Consider the following 24589-nt stretch of genomic DNA (forward strand, 5'->3'; position numbering starts at 1 on the left):
ATGTGAGAGTGAGTGATTGTGAGAGTGGCTGCATGGATGAGTGTGTGCTTGTATCAGTGATTGTATAAGAGAGTAAGTATGCGTTAGTATCTGTATGAATAAGTGAGGTGGTGTGTGTATAACTGTATAGGTGAGTAAATGGGAGTATGGCCAAAATGCCTTAACCCCACGATACAGAGGAGTCCGCCAGATGTGAATTAACATAAATTGAATGTGTACATGTTCTAGATAAGAAAGGGAAGGTTAAAAAAATCACCTCAAACGTGTACAGGATTTCCTCTTTCTTGGATTTGTACTAGTGACGGATGGAATAAGGTTGTTGATACATCCGCACGTGAAAATAATTGCCAGAAAAGATTGTTTGTACTTGTTTGCATTTATGTATATATGTTTGTATATGTGATGTTTTTGTGATGCATTTAAATAATTTTACAACCAATCCTGGAGTAAGCATTGGTGGTATACAAATGATAACATAACAGAGATATTTTACTCATTGATAGGGATCAATTTAGTTCTCCCTGAGATAAATTAAGTGACAGATTTGTTCATCTGCATCACAGTCTTGTTTTGAGAGTGTTTTCGCAGCCCAGATGCAGTATGATTATTAGGACTTACCCCTATTTTTGGTACTATGCATATAACTTTGGCGTTGTTTGACCAATTTTCATGAAATTGCCCCCAAAAAAGTTTCAAACTAGGTTCTGTGTGTCATATAAAGTTTATTGTTATCCGTGCAGTGGGGCCTGAGAAATAGGGGCACGAAAAAAGTGTGCATTTGTAATGGTATTTCTTGTAGGAACATGTTCCTGAACTTACAGCCTGAATCGCTGGACAGAATTAGACAAAATGTGGCAGAAATGTAGATGTTGTTACATAGATTGTGCTTTTTGTGACTTCAAATCCGTCTAGTAGTTTTTGAGAAATTTGATCTGAAAATGATAGATTTATCTCTGGCTGTGGATATTTCAGGGTTATTTCGCAATAATCGTGGATGCTCTCGCCAACTGGAATGCTCTGATTATCTGGACGCAGCCTGAACAGAAAGTTGCACTCGCTATTTAATCGTCTGGGAATGGTTCCCTGGTCTGAAAATGTGTGTGAAAGCTAACATAAGGCGCAGATACTCTGACCCTATGTTTGAGAATGGGTGTGTTAGTGACACAAGTTATGTGTCCAAAATGGATTTTTGTCACGGCATGCAATATTCACGATGACGCAGTGACCACCAGTGTTGCCCCCCAGGTACCATTACGGGGACATGGCAAATAACGCAACATCATTGTGAACATTGGTAAAAATATAAAAGAATATATATTTGTACACCCTCACGGGTCACTGTCACATGCTCATGTGTGCACTCACAAACTCACTCAGACACTTATACACCCATTCATATATTCACTCACACACTAGATCCAGTCACATACTGACTCAGATACTCATGCACTCACTCACATACCCATTCAGGAATGTATGCACTTACTTACAGACTGACGCAGAGTGATGCCCACATGTACAGACCCAGTCAGAGACTCCTGCACCCATTTACAGACCCACTCACATGCTCACGTATGTTCTCACAGACCCACTGAGATACTCATATCCCCTCTCACAGATCCACTGAGACACTCATACACCCACGCACACACCCATACAGTCACTCACACACTCAGTCATAGACCATCTCGAGACTTATGGACTCAGTGAGTCACTAATACATTCAGAAACTCACACACCCATTTAGAAACTTACTCAGATATACCCATACTTATTCACTCACCCAGTCAAGGCTCATGCATCTACTAACAGACCCACCCAGACACTCACCCTCCCAGTCAGACCCACTCAGACAGTCATGCATGCACCCATTCACTTACTCAGACTTATGTTCTCACTCACAGATCCATTGAGACACTCATACATCTACTTACATATCCACTCAGACACTAATACACCCACTCACGGACCCACTCAGACACTCACTCACACAGTCACTGACAGACCCACTCAGAGACTTATGCACCCAAATAGTTACACACTCAGAGACTCATGTACCCGCAGACAGTTACACTCACAAACTCACACACCCACTGACAGAACCACTTGGATACTCATCATGCTGCCAGTCATAGACCCACTGAGAGATTCAAGCACTCACTCACAGATACACTCATGCACCCACTCACTCACCCATTCAGACACCCACTTAGACACTCGTATATCCACTCACAGATTTAGTCAAACAGTCATATACTTACTTACAGATACACAAAGGCACTCATGCACCTACTCACAGATTGAGCGAGAGACTTACACAACCAATCACAGACCCATTGTGACACTGATGCACCCATTCATAGCTTCTAGACTTCTATAACAACATGCAGTCATACATGTCATTATAGAAGTATTGATGGAATGATACATCGTCTTACAGATCCCCTCAAATTCGTATACAGTGAATGAGAGACTTAGTGGTACAGTGATGCATTCAGTCATTGATTTCACTGAAAAAGTTATGCACTGTGTTATAGAGATATTAAGGGAGTTGTAGGTGCTAATATACATTTTTTGGGATAGTGATGTATTGAGTGTGTTGGTTATCATTAATTTTGCAGTTAAAAGTTTTGAATGTAGTGGTGGCTATTAAATGTATGCGCTTGTTTTGTCATTCCACGCCGCATTTGAGGATATTGCTGCTACTGATATCACTGCGACACCCAGCATCACAGCAAAAAAGGTCAAACTGTCTAAATGGCTGTTTTTATGCAAACTCTCCACAAAAATTGACTTTAAACAGTGCAGTAATAAATTCCTAGTGTCTAAAATACTGTAAAATGTGTTCATATATGTGTTTTGCACCCCTTAAAAAGGCGTGCTCATTGGGATTCTCAGTGTAATCGTGTTTTTAAAAAAGTTACTATATATATATATATATATATACAAATGTTATTTTAAAGCAGGGATGTGGTTTGTAATGTGTGTACTGTAATCGTTAGAATGTTTTTTTAAGTTAAAATTGTTAAAGGTGGTGATGGTCGTTGAATGCTTTTGTTTTGCGATTTTGTGACGTGATTGCAATCAAGACCTTGTCATCACAGATTTCAAACATTTTATAGACTTTTTTTTACAAGAAAATTAACAAATGTTTGGGTTCTTGGGTGGCTCTGATTTAAAAAATGTCTTAAAGTGTATTATTCAGTATGTGAAATACATTTGCCGATCACAGATTCTCCACAGTAAAGCAACAATGTTGTGCGGATTCAAAAAAGTCTTAAAAATAAATTAGTTACTAATTTACTTTCTGATAAACACATACCCAATCAAAAAATGAGTGGTATATAATATAAATATAATGTACAATATACAATTATAGAAAGAAAATGGATGTTACAAGAAATAGAATTGAAAAAACATTAGAAATTCACTGAAAAACATAAAGGTTACAGGGACATTATTATAGTTAGGAAATATAATTAAAAAATACCTTAGAAACTCACTGAAAAAAACAAAGGTTAAAGGGTCGTTTACGTTAGGCTTACATTTCATTCGCACAAAACCAGAGAAATTGAGCAAATATAATTAGCTGAGCTAACTATAAGTTGTGCCCCCACAGTGCACTGCTGATGACCTCACATATTACATCACTCATGGTTAGGGACATCTCTCATGACATAACTCATGACATATCAAATGACTGATGATATCATCCACATAATCTCTGATGCATCCACTCCCATCACAATATAAAGTTTCATACACCCACTCCGACTTCCAAACTACCATTCTCAAAACCATTGGAACACCCATACCAGTACTTAAACACCCACTCACTGATTCATAGGTCTACACACACATCCACTCAGTCACCAAACTCACTCACTTATACAGCCACTGATATATCCACTCATACACCCATTCAGCCACTCACACACTGTCAGTCACCCATAGAGCTACTCACACTTCTACTCAGTCACCCATAGAGTCAATCACACAGCCACATACTCACCGGTACAGTTATGCACACAGCCACTCTCTTATTCATACAGATACTAACACATACTCACTCACCTATACTGTCAGTGACACAAAGATACACTCATCCAAACAGCCACTCTCACATGCGGTCACTCATATACTCGAACACTCACCTATACTGCTTTAAACATATGCAGTTACTCACATATATACCATTGACACATCCATTCACTCACTAACACAGCCAAAAACACACTTAGTCACCATTACAGCCCCTCACAGATGCACTTACAATTAAACCCATACAGCCACTGACTCAGCCACTCGCTCATCTATGCAGGCAGTCACACACCCGCTCACCCACCCACACAGATATTCAGACACACAGACATTCATATACCTATACTGGAACTCAGACAACCAATCACCCATACATGTTATAGTTAGGAATTAGCATTTAAAAACCTTGGAAATTCACAAAAAAAACCACAGGTTACAGGAAGGTTATATTTAGGCTGACATTTCACTTGTATAAAAGCTGTGAGAATCATCCATTATAGTTAGCTGAGCTAACTATAACTCATGCACCTGCAGTGCACTGCTGATGATGTCACATGGGGCTGTGGGGGTCTGCGTGGGCCCCACATTTATTAAACATAGCCCCAAGGAGGTGGTCCACACTGGCCCCCACACTTTTTTAATGATTGCTCCCAGGACCTGGTCCACCCCAGGGCTTGAAAAAAAAATGAAGCACGGAAGCCGTGCTCAGTTTAAAAAAAAACATTTGACCGGATTTGCAGATGTTTGGAGCGGGGACATTATATTAGGATCACTGAGATAGCATTATTAAAAGCGAACAAAATATCTTGAGAAACCATGCTTTTCCAAATGCACCACAGCACTGACTCTAACCAGAACATCAGTACATTGAGACAGGGTGAAGAGTCTGCGGATAGACTTATTAAGACATACAGCCAGTAGGAAAAGAAGATAAGGTCCATTATTAATAATCATTGGCCTAATATTTTAACTGATGTAAAAATTTACAAAACCGCGGGAATCCTACCTCGTGTATTTCCTCCACTCAGCAGTGCGAAGAACTTGCCACCTTCTTTATTGAGAAAGTGAGGAAGATTTACAATACTTTCCCACTAAACCCTCCTGACTGCACTAGTTCTCCCAACCTGTCCGTTAAGGCCTCCAGAATTACTAGTCTGCCTGCTATCTCTCACGAGGAGCTAACTAAACTTTGTAGAAAGGTGAAATCCGGTGCCCCTTCAGACCCCATGAGACCGGCCCACTTTCTGGAAGCTTTGGACTTTTTTCTCCCGTCCCTGGCCACACTCCTCAACCTCTCCTTTTCATCAGCTACGGTACCCACATGTTGGAAACAGGCATGGGTTACCCCCATTATTAAAAAGCCCACCCTGGATCCCACAAAGCCGGAGAACTATAGGCCCATTTCGCTGCTCCCCTGGGTGTCCAAACTTGCTGGAACCCATGCGAACATCGTACTATCAGACCACATGGCCCTAAATAACATCTTGGACCCCTCCCAACACGGGTTCAGGCCTGGGCATAGTACGGAGTCCGCCCTTCTATCCACCACCGAACATCTCCGGGAGACACTGGATACCGGTCAAAGTGCTGCGCTGATCCTACTCGATCTCAGCGCGGCCTTTGACACGGTCTCCCATAATGTCTTGCTGAGCCGTTTGGAAAACATTGGGATCTGTGATCTGGCCCTTGAATGGTTCCGTTCATTCTTGATGAATAGATCCTTCCGTGTCTCAGCACCCCCCTTCACCTCCCAAGCCCACTCTATCGGCCAAGGAGTTCCACAGGGCTCTGCCCTAAGTCCTTCCCTCTTCAACCTGTATATGCAGCCTCTTGCGGCTATTGCTAAAGAATGGGACCTCACGCTGGTGTCGTACGCAGACGACACACAGCTGGTAATCACCCTCACTGAGGCCCCCTCAACACCTGCCACAAGATTTAGGGACGGACTGGCCGCCGTTGCCCAGTGGATGATGGCTAACTACCTGCAACTGAATGCGGGGAAGACCGAGGTGCTGTTCCTGGGTAAGAACCCCAGCTGTTGGAATGACCAGTGGTGGCCCCCCCTCTTCGGCCCCACTCCTCCTCCTAAATCTCTGGTTAAGAATCTAGGAGTATGGTTGGACTCTGCGCTGAACTACCAAACCCATACTAAAAGAGTAGCAGCTACATGTATTGGGCTGCTGAGAAGCCTTAATCCCATTCTAGGGTTCTTCGACCCTAAAACTCGACAGCTCATAGTCCAATCTACAATCCTTTCCTGGTTGGACTATGCAAGCGTCTTGCTGCTAGGCGCGAATAAAGCTGAGACAGCTAGGCTTCAGCGAATCCAGAATTCAGCGGCTAGGGTAAAAGTTGGCCTACCTAGAAAATGCCCTGCTAGAGCCACAATTCATAGGCTCCACTGGCTCCCTGTGGAAGCCCGCATCCAATTTAAGGCTCTCATTACTGCTTTTAAAATCCTCAAAACGGATGGCCCCGAACTCCTTTGTCCGCTTCTCACACCCTATACCCCTTCACGCAATCTTCGCTCCCGGGGTCAACACTTAGTAGTGGTCCCCCGCACGAAATTCTGTCGTGTTGGAGGCCGCTCCTTCAGACTTCGGGGAGCCAAACTCTGGAACTCCCTTCCCCTTCACATCCGCTGCCTTGATAACTTGTCCGCCTTTCGCAAAGCAGTCAAAACTCACCTGTTTCCGTTAATGTAAGCTTCTGCCCCCCCATTCCCTCTAGTAGGTTATGCCTTGGTTCTTAGCGCCGGGACGCCCCGTTGCTGGGGCAGCTGTCGCGCTCAACAAACCCATAACATAACATAACATAACATAACATGTTGTTTTCGGCCAACTACTACCTGATTATCCCACCCTTACTTTCCGGTGAGCACCCACCATGAGAAATACGTTGGTTAAGAGCAGCCCTGAATTAGCTGTCATAACAAAATGGCTTTTACAAAAAATGGATTTTACAAATGCAGTTTATGCAGGCCCTGCAGATTTGGGGTCAACACTACGAAACACACAACAGCATTCAGCCACAAACTAGTAGATTTAAAGGTTGTCCACAACTGCAGAACAGAGTTTTCAGAATTAATCCTTGAATGTACCTGTGGGCTTCGCTATGTGGGTAGCTCGAAGCTGCAGGTACACTTGAGGATTTTGCAGCACTTGAGGGTGATAGTGAATTAAGACCTCTCATATCCAGTAGCAACACATTTTAAATTGAAACACAGCAATGACCTAAACTGTTTAAAATATTATGGGATTGGAGAAGTGACACCTCTGAGAAGAGGCAGCAATAAGAAAAAATGCTCCATCAACTGGAGTCAAGATTCATTTTAGAGTTGGAATTTCAAGACGCCCAATGGCCTTAATGATAATGAGGATTTGCACAAGTTTTTATAAAACATATGTATAAAGTCAATGTCTACATATTTATGATTTTGTCATTTGAATTAGATGATCTTTCAACAGGACCCATCATCCAAATGGAGTTTATGTTGTCGGGATCATGAGGATATATTTATTCTGCTTTCTAATATATGATGAGTCTAATATGAAATGTGTAGTTTACTCAGCTGCGTAATCCTTCCCTCTGTTATTAAGTACTGTATAACACACATCACTTTCTTAGCACTTTGCACTTTTTCACTGTCAGCACTTTAGAAATGTTGATTGAGATTTTATGCAATTGCGGGATAAGCCTACATGAATTTGTAATATTATGTTGTTTTTATCACAGGTCGCATTTACTACTCCTTTTGGAGACGTTAATAATGAATCTTAAATTGGCAATCTGATACATAGATCTTTCAAAGAACATGTCAACTTCAATTAATATGACAGGCATTTTGAGGCAACATCTTACTCACAACATTTTGAACATGGTAATATGCTTTCTTTTGAAGCCCTAGCATTCATGCTCTTTATATTTTAAATGTCATTTTCTAAGATATGCGGTACAAAAGGGGGTGGTGATGGACGGAGCATCTGAATCAATCAAACACTCACACCCAGTCAAAAGATCTGGGTTTAATCCATCACCGTTCTTTAGCCCACTCTGCCACCCCAGTTCAGACATGGCTATATGCAAATCAGTCTGACCCTGTGCTTCATGGGAACAGTCCAGCCTGAACTGCCAAGCCATGCCTTCCCTGGACCGGAAACAAGCTTCCGAGGACCGGTTCCTGGCATTCCAGCCGTCTTCAGCCCGGCTTGCTTGAATCCATTGTCAAAGTGAGCAAGGGACTCACGTCTGAGCATACCCTGCCACACTTATGGCGGCCAAAAGCGATACAAAAGGGGGATTTAGGCCCAGATCCTTGTACTGGGGTGAATGTATGACATTGTTCTACATTCTGTCCATCAACTGTGTTTTTTGCAAATTTCACCCCGAGTGGGCTGGGTATGCTCAAACGTGAGTCTCAGGCTCTCCACACCACTGGAGTCAAGCTATCCAGGCTGATGAAGGCTAATAGCCAGAAACCGGTCCTTGGATGCTTGATTCCGGTCTGGGAAAGACATGGCTTGGTAGTTCGGACTGGACTGTTCCCATGAGGCACAGGGTCAGAGCTGATTTGCATATAGCCAGTGTCTAACCCAGGGTGGTGTGGAGTGCAACAAAACAATGGATTTAGGCCCAGATCCTTGTACTGGGGTGAATGTATGACATTGTTCTACATTCTGTCCATCAACTGTGTTTTTTGCAAATTTCACCCCGAGTGGGCTGGGAATGCTCAGACGTGAGTTCCAGGCTCTCCACACCACTGGAGTCAAGCTATCCAGGCTGATGAAGGCTGATAGCCAGAAACCGGTCCTTGGATGCTTGATTCCGGTCTGGGAAAGACATGGCTTGGTAGTTCGGACTGGACTGTTCCCATGAGGCACAGGGTCAGAGCTGATTTGCATATAGCCAGTGCCTAACCCAGGGTGGTGTGGAGTGCAAAAAAAACAATGGATTTAGGCCCAGATCCTTGTACTGGGGTGAATGTATGACATTGTTCTACATTCTGTCCATCAACTGTGTTTGTTGCAAATTTCACCCCGAGTGGCTGGGTATGCTCAGACGTGAATCCCAGGCTCTCCACACCACTGGAGTCAAGCTATCCAGGGTGATGAAGGCTGATAGCCAGAAACCGGTCCTTGGATGCTTGATTCCGGTCTGGGAAAGACATGGCTTGGTAGTTCGGACTGGACTGTTCCCATGAGGCACAGGGTCAGAGCTGATTTGCATATAGCCAGTGTCTAACCCAGGGTGGTGTGGAGTGCAAAAAAACGATGGATTTAGGCCCAGATCCTTGTACTGGGGTGAATGTATGACATTGTTCTACATTCTGTCCATCAACTGTGTTTTTTGCAAATTTCACCCCAAGTGGGCTGGGTATGCTCAGACGTGAGTCCCAGGCTCTCCACACCACTGGAGTCAAGCTATCCAGGCTGATGAAGGCTGATAGCCAGAAACCGGTCCTTGGATGCTTGATTCCGGTCTGGGAAAGACATTGCTTAGTAGTTCGGTCTGGACTGTTCCCATGAGGCACAGGGTCAGAGCTGATTTGCATATAGCCAGTGTCTAACCCAGGGTGGTGTGGAGTGCAAACAAACGATGGATTTAGGCCCAGATCCTAGTACTGGGGTGAATGTATGACATTGTTCTATATTCTGCCCATCAACTGTGTTTTTTGCAATTTTCTAAGATATGTCATGTATTATCTAGACTTTTACCATGTTTCCTATTGTTCGAAATAGTGGAATGCCAGTAGTCTGTTTTTTTCTATGAAGAAATTGGTACTAGGGCTTTAGTCATTCCACAATGCCATTTACATTGTGAATCACGTGGCATTATGTTTTTTTTTAATAGCTGAAAACGCTGCAGCACGTTATATTTGATCAAGGCCACTGTGCCCGCTTCTTCTGAATTCTTTTATATTTGGGATTGGTTTCCAATTTAACTTATTGAAGATGGCTGCTCCCATTACACGGACCCCCTCACCGGAAGTTGATCGAGGGTAGATATATATATATTAATATATATATATATAGTTAGGTTCAGATTTCCATGTACAAAACCATAGAAACTCAGCAATTATAGTCACGGTAGCTAACTATACCTCGCGACCCCGCATGCACTGCTTATGATCTCACTTAGATAATGCTCTATCTGTTGTAGTGTGGGCACGTATTTAGGCTTATCAGAGGGTAGTGCTAAGCATTTGTTGTACTCACAGATGCAATAAATGAGACATGCACTCAAGAATAAACCCGAGAACAATTTACAAAAATAATATGGATTTTTATATAATTTTTCAGACCAAGAACTCGTTTCTACTGTAAGTATTTTTAAAGTGATACATTTTTAGAGATCACAAAATAATTCTCATTTGTGCACAATTATGCACCATTTAAGTCAATGGAAAAAAATATTGAAATGCATATAAAATCGTGCAATCGACTTCAAAGTTCACCTCATAGATTTCAGTAGTTGGCACAGTCAAGCCCAAAGTTCCACCAGCGGATTCTTGGGAGTGTCCTGGATTTGTCCGGGAGCAGGGTGGTGAGGTCGCTGCAGGAAATGGGGTTACTTGAAAACACACTGCACAAAGGGGCTTACAGGTAAGTCTGAAGGGGTCCACACAGGGGAGCAGGTTGCAGGGGCCTCAGGACCACATCTGTATTGCCGATTCTGAGGCCGGTCAGTCTGGGTGCAGAGCACATACGTCAGCCTGGCAGCGTGCATCAAGACACCCTTGCAGTCATGAGCAGGCCACTTGAGGCAATTGAGGGACAACTGGGACACTCATGATGTAGATCTCAAGGGTCTTGAGGTCCCTCAATGGGTGCTTGCTTCCTGGGCAGTTGGAATCCAGAGAAGACTCTTCATCTCGGTACAGGTCGCAGGAAGTTCGGTACACCGGGTATAGGTGTGGCACGGCTCCGATAGGTCCAGGTGTCCCCACAGTTGGTAGAAGGACAGATCTGGCCCTTCAGAAATGGTATACCACTTTCAGTCCAGGTCCTGCATCAGAGTCGACAGGGAGCAGCAAGTCGCTAAGTCCGGATTCTGTGGTTCAGGAAGGTTCTCTGGCAATTTGGCAAAAGCTGGAGGGGATCTAGGGTTCGTGGAGTCCTCACAGGTTCAGGATGAGACTGCAAAAGCACAAGTCCTTGAGGCGGCAGGCAGGGGTTGGGGCCAATTTCTTTGCAGCAGGGCTTCAGTTCTCAGGCAGCAGCTCTTCTTTGTTCATATCTTCTTCTTGTCCGTCAAATCTGAAATTGAAATTGAGGCTGTTAAAGGGGGAGAGAGGTAGTGGCCAATGGGCTACCTACCTTTACAATATCTATACCCTCTAAGTGTCCACTTCCTGTGAGAAGGGGCACTACCCTTGCTCTGATTGGTTCTTTTGCCCCATCTCAAGATGGTGGATGTTGCCAAGGTTCTATTCCACACTCCCATGATCAGTTCGATGCTCAAATAGGTCCACTCTCAATTGCCTCAATTCTGATAGCTATAATAGCACAGAAGATTGAGGGGGTTAAGCAAGAGAAGGAAAGGAAGGGAACTGCAGAGAGGGAGACCTATAAGGCCAGAAACACCATAACAATATTTCTAGTAATATGAAAATTACTCTCTCTAACTGGACATTTTTGAACGCAACACTAAATAAATATGATCTGGGAGAAAACTTTCAGGGAGCAATTAAAGAACTCTATCGAGCTCCAAAAGCCAAGGTCCTAATTAACGGGAATTTAACAAAGAATATACTAATACATAGAGGGACCCGACAGGGGTGCCCCTTATCCCCAATCTTATTGAACTTATATATCGAACCCCTGGCAAACAAGCTCAGAGCTCATTCTGAAATAACTTCGTTTACTTATCATGCATGGGAAAAAAAATAGCCTTGTATGCAGATGATCTGATGATCTTTACCGACAATTATGCAGGATCCTTCAATGCAATCGAAGAATCCTTAAAAGACTTTGGGAAGGTATCGGGTTACCAAATAAATCGAACAAAAACTGAAATCATGAGCTGGAATACCCAGGTAAATAGCAGCTTTTCCAGAGAGAAAATCAAATATCTGGGAATAGAACTAGTTAAAAACATAGATGAGATACCCAGTACAAACCTGGATAGGATAACTGCGGAGGTTAGAAAGCTGCTAAAAACATGGGGAGGCCTCCCCTTGACCTTCCTTGGCAGATCTAATCTAATTAAAATGTCTATCCTACCCAAATTTACATTCCTGTTTAGCGCAATACCCTTAGAATTTAAGAGGGGAACCCCGAAGAAAATACAAGGAGAATTAGCGAGTTTTATCTGGGCGTCTAAAAGCACACAAATAGCCTGGGGCAAATTGCGAAGACGAAAAGCAGAAGGTGGAATTGCCAGTCCTGACCTATTTGAATATTATAGGGCTTTTCAATTCAAGCATATGAGGATTCTGCTAAGTAACTATGATCTGTATCCGGAACACCTTAAAGCAATGACCGAAAACACTGGGCACTTCCTATTCAAATTTGGTAATCCAAAGTACTTTAAAAAAGTTAAACTGAAGATGTTAAGATCAGCGGCAAAACTCTGGTACCAAATAAGGAGTACTTTGAATATTCCCTATTACAGTGAGTTCGCCCCAATTTGGGACTCACCAGGAACCCCAAAATGTCTCAAGGACAAGCTGGCTACACCTTTGAAAACATCAGGCTTCCAAGTTTGGGGCCAACTAATGGTGGATAATAACATAATAGACTGGGAAACTCTGTCTGAAAAAACAAACGCATCCCTCTCAAAGTTCAAATTCTACCAGCTCACTAGTTGGGCAAAAATAATGAAAGAGAAAAACCCCGGAAACAAGATCATTGAAACAACCATGATAAAGAGCTCCCAGATGAAAAAAGAAATAGCATCTTGGTATTGGGCTCTTATTGCAGCAGGGGAGGGGAACTTCCTGATTCCAGAAGCGACCTGGGGGAAAGAACTGCCGTCGCTGGATCTCCAAAATCTGTGGCAAGTATCTATGGGCAAATGCTGGGCCATTGCGAAATCCGCTACTCTAAGGAGAAACCACCTCTTTACTATTCACAGAGCCTACTGGACGCCGAAGCGACTATCCAAATTTAGTGGATCAAATATGAAAGTGTGTCCCAAATGTGGATTAGCAGGTGCAGATGATGTGCACATGTTCCGGCAGTGCCCCCAGATCGATGGTTTCTGGCAGGAAGTGAGTAAAATCATAGAAGCAGTACTGAGAAGACCAATAACTGTAAGTATGGATCTCGTTATCTTTGGGGTCAACAGGCAAGAGGGGGTAAACCCCTTAACATCTAAAGAACAGAATCTTTTGTTCATGTTGATCTTATTAGCTCGTAGGGAACTTTCTATTAAGTGGATAAAACCGGTTGCCCCCACACATTTGAATGGGTGGCCTCTATAAATAGAATATTTGAATGGGATAGGAAAGGGAAACTCAGCAGGAAGTATAATTATTGGGAGATTTGAGAAGGATCCCAGTTTGTAAATTAGTAGGTTACTTAGACCATTCCACGCTATGGCCCGCACATTTCCAATGATTATGCAATGGCAATAAAAACACAACCAGAGTATGCTTGTGCGAGTGGTCAGGATGGCCAGCTCCCCCAGTTTCATTTTGAAAGTGTTAAGGACACAAGGGGACCTCACTCTGAAATCACGAATCGTGGATACCCCATAATCCAGGGGCCGTGACGGAACAGAAAACAGAGAAGTGGGTCCCTGATAACTCCAATTACACTCTATTGCAGAATGAGGAAAAGAAAAAAAAAAGAAAAAAAAATATGAAAATTACTCTCCTTATAGATCTTTCAGTACCTGTAAAGGAATATAACTGTCCTGAGCATTCACTGGAAGGGAAGAGTACATTCCTTCATGTCCGGAAGCTTCTCTTTCAAAACAAACAACTTCTGAAAATAGGTAAAACGATTTCTGGTCTGTTTGCATGTTATTTTCTGTCATTCATACAGGTGCAAACATTCTAACCCACCACATAAATCATATGATTTTACAACACAGGGGGCTTGACTGAATTCACACCACCATGTCACCCCTGTTAAAAGGAAAAGGAACATGTTATACATCACGGTAATCTCAGATTCTGAATAATTGCACTTTTAGACCCATAGTGTCATTCTCCCATACAGCAGAAGGATTTCTGATGTTACGCTCACATCAGATCAGTGATGAGTGATAAGGAGTTCCTGTAATCCTACTCTCTCCTCACAAATAATACTAGGTGTGATATGGACAGTAATTGTCCCAATTCAACTGAAGCTTGAATCTGATCGTGGACAATTTAGTGAGCCACTGTGTTGTGGATGGAATCCTCACAATACTTCTCTTCTTTAGATTTTTAACACAATGTCAATATTCAAACATGAGCATTTCTGCACACGGCCCCACACTCGAAGAATCTAAATAACCCCAACAAGTTTTTAGAGTTAATCCCTCTTACTAATAGGCCCTTCATTAGCAGTGCAAAGTCTTCTGATTACGAAAATGTATCAATCTTGAATGGTGAACTTGCTACCCTTACCGCACCACAGTACACCAGGTTTCAATGCACGGCTTAGATGGAGTCGCAGGGACACAAAATAAGCAGCAGGTGACTGACACCAGAACCTCTTTTTATGTATTACAGTTCATGGCATCGTCACCTTGAGCTTGGGTTGAATTCGCTTTGCCATATGGGAAATGTAGTCCCCATCACATCTCTCGTGAAGTCGTGCGCGACTCCAACAATTGCAGAATGTCGACTTGCACCTTTGTCAGCTAGTAAGTGTGCCACTAATGTGGCAAATTTGATCTGGGTGTAACAGATTTTCAAAAGTAGTGTCTACATTGCCTGCCACACATTAAAGGTGGTGCTGGCTGAATGTAGACACTTCTCGTCATCATCTACCTAACTATCCCGCCTTTCCTTTCACAAAATGTGAAGCAGTACAGGGGGTTGGCATCCCGTAGTATCTGGGGAAGCCTGGGTTGCACTTTAAAGGATGTACCACCTCTAAAGCTTCCCGCTTTAGAAAACTGTTCTGGACTGGAGGAGGTGTGAAGCACCTTGGCCCAAGGCAGGCTTTGTTTCTGGTCTCTGAAAGAGCGGACTCTCACACCATTATGTCAGAGACATGTATGTTGGTTGCAGCTGTGTATGACTACAGTGAAGCCATCATGGAGCTCGGAAACTCATAATGACAAGTATCCAGCCCTTGTACTCTCTATGGCTTCACTGTGCACTTCCAATATCCAAGATTGGCACAGATATTGCAGGGTCATATCTGCTCATGCAGGTATGGCCACACATGGGATATAGTGCACTGTGCCTTAAGTCTGTACAGCCTTCTGTAGGGTTGACTTACCTATACCTCATGCAGTGTATGGGGGCCTGGCACACAGGGCTTTGTGCAATGTCGACTCTTCTGTTTCCCTGCACCAAGAGCCACAGCCTGCAGTGGCAGTTTGCATGGTCTTGATCAGAGATCTCTGAGGTTGCAAAGTTCGTGCTGCAGTCCTAGTGGACTCTCTTCCAGTACTCACACCCCAGGTACCAGGGGTAGTATTTACTAGGGGCTCACAGGGGTTGCTGAAGTGGAGCAAATTGTGGTACATTTTTAGGGAAAGAACACCTGTACTGGGAGCCTGGTTTGGCAGGGACCCAGTACACCTCAGTCAAAGTTGCATAAAAAACAGGTAAAAATAAGTGTGGGATACTGCAACAGACATCAGTTTCTTATAGTGAGTGTCTGAGTGGAGCTGTGAGTGGGAGCATGAGCGTCAGAGTGGGTGTGTGAGTGTCTGAGTTGTACTCTGAGTGGGTGCATGAGCGCCTGAGTGGGTCCTGCTTGTTTTTCTGTTAATTTCTGCATTTTTACTGCTCACTTATGACCTTTGTTTTGCCTCTACCTGCTCGTTGCTGACCTTTATTTTGACTCTCTCTGCTTGTTTCTGACCTTTATTCTGACTCTCTATGTTTTTTTCTGGTCTTTATTATGTGTCTTTCTTCTGATCCCTATTTTGCCTATTTCTGCTCCTCACTGACCTTTATTTTGACTCTTTTTGCTTGTTTGTCAACTTTAACTTGACTCTCTTTGCTCCTCACTTTTATATTGCCTCTTTCTGCTTGTTGCTGACCTTTATTCTGTCGCTTTCTGCTCCATTCTGACCTTTATTCTGCCTCTTGCTGCTCGTTTCTAATCTCACTTTTCCCTCTTTCTGCTCATTGCTGACCTTTAGTTTGCCTCTTTTTGTTCATTGCTGACCTTTACTATGCCTCTTTTTGCTTGTTTCTGACCTTTATTTTACCTCTTCCTGCTCATTTCTGATCTCTATTTTGCCTCTCTCTGCTTGCTGCTGAACTCTATTTTGCCTTTCTGATAGTTTCTGACCTTTATTTTTCCCTTTTCTGCTTGTTTCTGGTCTCTACTTTGCACTATTCTGCTCGTTGCTGACCTTTAGTTTGCTCTTTTCTGCTTGTTTCTGATCTTGCTTCTGCCTTTTCCTACTTGCTTCTGATCTCTATTTTGCCACGTTTTGCATTTTTAGCCTTTATTTTTCCTCTTTCTGCTCATTTCTGATCTTTATTTTGCCTCTTTCTACTCGTTTCTAGTCTCTATTATGCCTATTTCTGCTAGTTTCTGACCATTATTTTGCCTCTTTTTGCTCGTTTGTCACCCTTAACTTGCCTCTTTCTGCTCGCTTCCCACCTTTAGATTGCCTTTTCTGCTCTTTGCTGACTTTTATTTTGCCTTTCTGCTGCCTTCTGACCTTTTTTCAGCCTCTTGCTGCTCGTTTCTAATCTGTATTTGCCTCTTCCTGCTTGTTGCTGACCATTATTCTGCCTCTTTCTGCTCGTTTCTCACCTTTATTCTGCCTCTTTCTGCTCGTTTCTCAACTTTATTCTGCCTCCTGATTGTTGCTTATCTTTATTCTGCCTCTTCCTGCTCATTTCTTACCTTTTTTGCCTCTTTCTGCTCATTTCTGATCTCTATTTTTCCTGTTTTGCTAGTTTATGATCTGTATTTTGCCTTTCTGATAGTTTCTGATCTATACTTTCCCCCTTTTCTGCTCGTTGCTGACCTTTAGGTTGCTTCTTTCTGCTCATTTCTGACCTTAATTTTGCTCCCTGCTGTTTGTTTCAAATCTCTATTTTGCCTCTTTCTGCGCGATTTTAATCTTTATTTTTCCTCTTTCTGCTCATTTCCAATCTTTATTTTGACTCTTTCTGCCTGTTTCTGACCTTTATTCTGGCTCTCTATGCTCACTTCTGACCTTTATTATACTTCTTTCTGCTTTTTTATGATCTATATTTTGCCTCTTGCTGCTCGTTTCTAATCTCACTTTTCCCTCTTTCTATATTATACCTTTGTTTTGCTTTTGCCCTTTTTTCCTCATTAGTCACCTTTATCCTGCATCTTTCAGCTTGTTGCTGACATTTATTCTTCCTCTTTCTGATCTCTCTTTAGACTATTTCTGCACATGTCTAACCTTTATTTTTCCTCTGTCTGTTTGTTTCTGACCTTTATTATGCTTGGTTTCTGATCTCTATTTTGCCTCTTGCTGCAAATTTTTTACCATTAATTTGCCTTTTTCTTCCCTTTTTCTCAGGATCATGGAGGAACATCAAGGTCTGTGTGTTCCCAGCCACCTCCTCTCCTCCTTAGGGGACTGTCATTGCTGTTGTGCAGATGGAGCTGCTGGAAAGGCAGGAAATTCATGTCATCTCTTTCCCTGCCCCCATGTCTTTGAGCAGAGAAAGAAATGAAACCTCATTTTCCGACGGGCAGGGGCACTTTGACAGCTTCTGCCTCCTGAAACCAGTGTTTGCTTTAGCTTGGTGGGAGCTGTGACAGCTCCTGCCAAGCTAAACAACACACATCTATGTCCTGGGAATGCGCATTCCAGGACATGGCAAGAGCCAGCCATGGGGTGTGGTGTCCCCCAGGGCCATCCATGGCTTCACAAGTGGGGCCACAGGGCCTGCTCCATTGTAGTACTTGGCCCTGGGGAGGTGGTGGTCCCTGGGGCTGCAGAGGGCCTTGTGGCCCTCTTAATTTGAATCTGAATGAATTGCTCCGAGGAGGTGGCAGTCTCTGGGCCTGCAGGGACCCTCTGCATTATTTTGAAGTTAAGCCTTGGGGAGATGGCAGTCCCCAGAGCTGCTAGGGAAGCAGTACAGGCCCCCATCATTAATAGTAGATTTTTACCCCTGGTGGGGCAGGCACAGCAGGCCAAACGCATACATATTTTTAAGTACCCCAGGGAGGTGGTGGTCCCTGGGGCTGCGAGGGGCATACGTTCCCCCCACCTTTATTTTCTACTAGGAAGTGTTGGCAGCCATATTGGGACTCGGCTTGTAGCTGAATCCTGGAAAAAATAAAGAAAAGGGGGCAGGGTAGGAATACCCTGACCCGACCAGATATAGGGGGAGGGTTCCTCAGGGACCACGCTGGGGGGCAAAAGCATTTTTTTTAAAATGATGTCACAGCCTCGCGGGTGGATCTGCAGATCAATGGCAAAATAAAAAAAGGGACCGCCACTTCCTGGGGCGCACAGTCTTTTTATTTTAAGTAATGCAGGGGAGGCAGTAGGGCCTCCCTCGCTGCCCCAGGGACCACTACCTCTCCAAGGCACATACTTTACTTAAATAAAGTGGGGGAGGCCCTACGCCCTCGCAACCCAGGTACTGCCACCTCCCTGGGGCACAAATGCAATAGTTTTTTTTTTTTAAACTTTTTATTGATTTTAAAACAAGAAAACAAAAGAACAATACAAAACAAGGCAGTGCATTAAAACGTGTCATCACGTGGTCCGTGGGGGGGTACATAGAGGAGTCAAGCAGTAGTGCAATCAATAATTGGGGGGGGGAGAGGGGTGGGGGGAAAGGAGACCAAAATACATACAAAACAGCTATGTTCCTGCGGAGGAAACGTCAGGTTGGGAGGAAGACAAGTCAGCATCAAATTCAGACATTGGGGAGTACATATATCTCCACGATATGCGTTCCATTGGGTCCACACTTTCCCCCACGTGCCTGGTTTGCCACGGGAAACATACACAGTTTTTTCTTGAAACATGCACCAATCCATGTTTTGTGTCCATCCCAGAAGTGTCGGAGGCTTCTGAGCGCCCCACAATTGGGCAATATCACGCTTGGCCACCATGTTTCCCAAGGTCGCCCAGCGGAGCTGCGCTCGATTGTAGTCATTCGGCTCCCAGACATTCAACAAGCATCTTCTCGCTTCAGGCATTAAGCGCACTCCCGTGACCTCACTCATTACTTCATGCACGCGGTTCCAATAACGTATCACAGCAGGGCATTCCCAGATAATATGAAGGAACGTAGCCACCATACCGCATCCACGCCTACACAAGCCATCCATCGAAAATCCCATACGAACCAGACGTGGGCCGGTCACATACACCCTATGCAGAATTTTCAGTTGGACGAACCGAAGACGTGCCGGGATAGCACCTTCCTTCGGGGAAGAAATAGCGGACTGCCAGTCCTCATCATCGAGTTCCAGACCATCTCCGGTCCACAACCCTGGAAGACTATCTAGTAGATCAGTCCTGGTATTGATCAACTTTTTATAAATTAGCGAGATCGTGCTATCAGGAATGTGACCATCCAGAATCCGATCCTCGAGCGGGGATGCCTCCGGCACGTCCGAGCCTAGTGGAAAAACAGACAAGACCGCATGCCGGACTTGCACATATCTGAAGAATTCCTTATCATTCAGCCCATACTCAACTTTCAATTCCTCAAACGTCTTGACCCTGCCCTTGATCCATACGTCATCTACCCTACTGATCCCGATCATGTCCCACCGATCAAATCCCTTCGATTGCCAAAGGGAGCCCAATTTATCCGAAGCATATAGTGGGGTAGCCCGGGTCGGCCTATCGGCCCATCCCGTGGCTGCCGTAGCTCTACGCCACACCTGCACTGCTGTTTTGGTGGGGCCCGTAAGAGTGTCACCAGCTGATTTCGCATATAGAGCCCTATTGTAGTCCCCACCGGGCAGCAACCATCTGTCCATCGCAAAAGCCGGGTTCGTGGGGGAGTGTAGGTGCCATGGTTGATGGCCCCCAATTGAGAGGCCCAGTAATAGCGACGAATGTCCAGGAGAGCGATGCCGCCATCGTACCAAGGGAGTGTAAGCTTCGAGAGGGGGATGCGAGGACGGCCCCCCCATAACAATTGCCACTGTAGACTCTCAATCTCACGTAAATATTCCGCTGGCACTACATCAAGCGTGTTTTGAAGCGCATAAAGGAATCGGGGGAGCGACATCATCTTAAACAACGCAGCTCGTCCCAAGGGAGAAAGGGGGAGCTTGCTCCAAGTCCCGACAGCCGCCCGAAGGCGTCTGAGAGGGGGCAGCAGATTGCGCTCATACCGAAGTGTGGGGTCCAAGGTGACAAAAATTCCCAGATATTTGAAACCATCTAGTACCACCGGAATAGGACAATCACGGGGCAGGAGGGGAGCGTCACCGGAGAGAACATAAACGCAAGATTTAGACCAATTTATAACTAAGCCGGAATTTTTACGGAAAGAAGTCAAAACGTCAAAAAGGACGATTAACGACTGTCGGGGCGATGTGAGGTACAAAAGGATGTCATCTGCATACAAAGATACACGGTCTTCAAAATCCGGAGACCATCGAATACCCTTCATGGATGGTTCCCATCGCAGCCAAGCCGCCAGTGGCTCTAAAGCAAGGGCAAACAAGAGTGGGGATAGAGGACAGCCCTGGCGCGTACCTCTACCGAGAACAAAGGAGGCCGAGACACATCCATTCACCACCACCTGGGCTAAGGGATCAGCATAAAGCAATCGAACCCAGCGGATAAAGGTGGGCCCAAACCCGAATCTGGAGAGGACCGCCCAAAGATAGGGTCATTCAATCGTGTCAAACGCCATGGTGGCGTCCAAAGACGCCAAGATGGCCGACTCTCTCAATGTCCCGGCTCGCGCGAGGACTCCATGCAAGCGCCGAAGATTAAGTGCCGTATTTCGATGTGGTATAAATCCGGACTGGTCCGGATGAACCAGATCGCCTATAACAGCCACCAGACGATTAGCAAGAACTTTGGCCAGGATCTTGGGTTCAGCATTTATTAGGGAAATAGGCCTGTACGATTCACAGCGGTCACGTGGCTTACCCTCTTTATGTATAACCACTATGGAAGCCAATCTCTGGTCAGGAGGAAGAAATCCTTCCGCCAGTGATTCCAAAAACATAGAGCGCATATACGGTGCCAATACATCCGGACGGAGCTTGTAGAGTTCTATAGGGAGTCCATTAGGGCCCGAGGCCTTCCCGGAGCGAATCGAACGGATAGCGGTCGCAACTTCATCCGCCGTAGGCAGAGCCTCCAGCAGGTCCCGCTCCGAGTCAGACAAACATGGTAGCGAGATATCGCGTAAAAGCATGTGGGAGTCCTGCTACGGTCTATCGGACACAGGGGAGTACACCACCCGGAAATAATCGGCGAACCTCTCAACAATCCCAGCAGGGTCCGTGATATTTTCACCATTCGCGTCAACTATAACAGGAACCACTCGACTCGTGCATTCTCTCCTATCCAACCAAGCAAGCAACTTCCCAGCCTTATCTCCCACATCATACAGACGTCCCTGCTGTTCACGACTCATCTCCTTCGCTGCATCAGTCACCAGAGCTCTGTACTCATGTTGTTTCAGGTCCAACAGATGAAGCCTCTCAGGGGAGACTCCAGCATCCAACTCTCCCTCAAGAACGGTAATTTCAGTCTCAAGACGAACAACCTCCTCTCGTCTACATCTCTTAACAGTGCCAATCGACGAGAGGGCCTGCCCCCGAATTACAGTTTTGTACGCCTCCCACAGGGAGACAGAAGAGGATACTGACCCCACATTTTCGGCAAAGTAGTGATCAATTGTCTTAAGTAGTTCCGCTCTAATCTTGGGATCACGGAGGTACCATGAATTGATCGGGGCCACTCGACCCTCCGATCCCCCATGTGCGTTCACAACCAACCACAGTGGGGAATGATCCGAAATACCCCTGGCAAGATGTTTCACCTCCCCTATACGGGAAGTCTGGGAGGAGGGCATCAAAACATAATCCAATCTCGAAAGGCTGCCGTGGGCCCCAGAGTGAAAGGTATACTGTTGTTGCCCAGGATGATGTAATCGCCAACAATCGGTCAGCCCCAGCGCCTCCATGAAGTCCCCAAGCCAGGATTGGAACTTAGCGAGAACTCGGGGAGGGTAACGATCACACATCCCAGATACTACTGAATTAAAGTTACCCCCTACCACAAGCAAACCCTCGGGGACTCCCAGAATCACACTTCCCAAATCCGCATAGGTCGTAGTTTGAAGACCTGGGGGTATGTAAACAGAAAACAGTGTAACCACCCTACCCTCCCAACGCCCCACAATGGCGGCGTACCGCCCTCTATCATCAAGTATAATGTCGTCAACAGCGAGGGGGAGGGAGGTCCGGATTAGAATGCCCACCCCTCTGGAGCCAGAAGTGAAACCTGAGTGTGCAATGAGACGATAGCCACGCCTATTCATGGCGTGGCACGTATTACCCAGCAAGTGCGTCTCCTGAAGCAAAACCACATCAGGGGACAAGCGTCTCAGTAATTGCAAGACCACTCCCCATTTAATTCTGTCTCCCAAACCATTGACGTTCCAACACAGTATCCGTAGTCCCCTACCCTCATCCCAGAGTCCACCCCAAGTCTCCCCCCACGCCAGCCGCGACACCACAACACAGAAGATCATCAGCATTATGCCTTGAAAAAAACAAAGAAACACACCCCTGAACTTCCCAACCCCCCAAAACAACAACATACCCCCACCCCGCACCCCTGCGTTAGACTCAAAAGCCACCCCAACTCGCAGCGTGCCTGTCGCCCTAACATACAACTAATCTACGAAAAGAACCCCAGAGGAGGAAGTCACACCCGCCCCTCACCCACACCCCAGTATGACAATGGAGTTGCAATCATTATCAGTATAGCATCGAACCATTGCCGAAAGTCAAAACGTTGGTCCGGGAGCCGATGTCGCTCCCTATTCCTGCTCCGTCGGGCCGCCCTCCGCTCCACCGGAAGGTTCCGATTGTTCAAACCGCCCTCGTCCCGTAGGTAGCGAGTCCAACCAGTCATTAGCCGCTTCAGGATGGTCAAAGAAAAATGTTCTATCATTGTGGACGATACGCAATCTAGCCGGGAAAAGCATGGCATATTTCATGTCCCTGTCTCTCAGTCTCTTCTTCACTCCTTGAAATCCTAGCCGCTGCTTCTGGACTTGTTGGGTGAAGTCCGGATAAAACCTGACCGCAGCGTTCTCATATTCCGTGGGGCCTGACGTGCGGGAAGCCTGCAGTATCACATCCCTGTCACGAAAGTTGAAAATCCGCGCAATGATGGGGCGCGGAGAGGCACCCAGCTTGGGCGGGCCACCCGGGACACGGTGGGCCCGTTCTACTGCAAAGAACTTGCTCAGGCCCTTGGGCGCTAAATGATTTAGGACAAGGTCCTCCACCAGTAGGTCCACAGCTGACGATTCCGTCTTTTCCGGGACACCGACCAGTCGGACGTTGTTCCGTCGTGCTCGGCCCTCAAAATCGTCCAAGCGACGGGAGAGATAGTCCCGGGCGGATCTCAGATTACCGACCTCCGTCTGTAGGTCAGAGACGTCGGCGATGAGACTAGTAGTCTTCAGGTCGAGAGACTTGACCTTTTCGTTGGTTTTAGCAAGATCCGCCCTGATTAGATTGACATCTATGGCAACAGTGTCCAGCTTGTGGGTTAGGGCCTCATACTGTTGTCCCATCGCGGCCTTCATCCCAGCAATGGCGCACATGACGTCTTTCAACGACGGGTCATCACCCAGCAGGGATTCGTCCTCAATGCCGGCCGGGGGTTTAGCCATTCCGCTCGGAGAGCTCTTAGTGAGGGTATATCTATCCATGACGTTGGATTGGACAGAACCTCCTCGAGCTGCCGGTCTGGTCTTGCGCCTCTCCGCTTCAGGCTTGGTGGCCATCTTAGGTTGTGTGCCCCGGAGGGTAGTCTGAGACCTAGTAAAAATGGCTACACTCGATGTGCCCGCAGAAGCTCAAGGAATAAAGTGAGGACCAGTCATTAGGCAAAGAGCAAGAAAGTCCAGATCTCCAAGCGATGTTGCGAATAAATGAGTGAAGCAAGCAGCCCGGGCGACCAAGGCAAGGTCAATGACGTAGGCTCATCAAAATCGAAACCGAAAGTAGGAGACCGGGTAAGGGAGGTTAACGCAGGCCGTTGTTATTCAATTACTACCTGGCTGGCAGAGTAGGCAAGTCCGGGGCAGTGCCATGGAGCAGGCCGCAAATATTCAAAAAGCCATATCTCAGGTTCCCGGAGACCAAAGCGAAATCCGCCAACGGATAAATGATCAGCAGGTTCACGACCACAGAAGCCCGTCGTCGAAATCAGGATTAGATGCAGGATAGTCGATGGAGGTGGCGAAGGTCCGGGAGCT

This window comes from Lissotriton helveticus, chromosome 3_1, assembly GCF_964261635.1.
Source record: "Lissotriton helveticus chromosome 3_1, aLisHel1.1, whole genome shotgun sequence".
Classification (NCBI taxonomy): domain Eukaryota; kingdom Metazoa; phylum Chordata; class Amphibia; order Caudata; family Salamandridae; genus Lissotriton; species Lissotriton helveticus.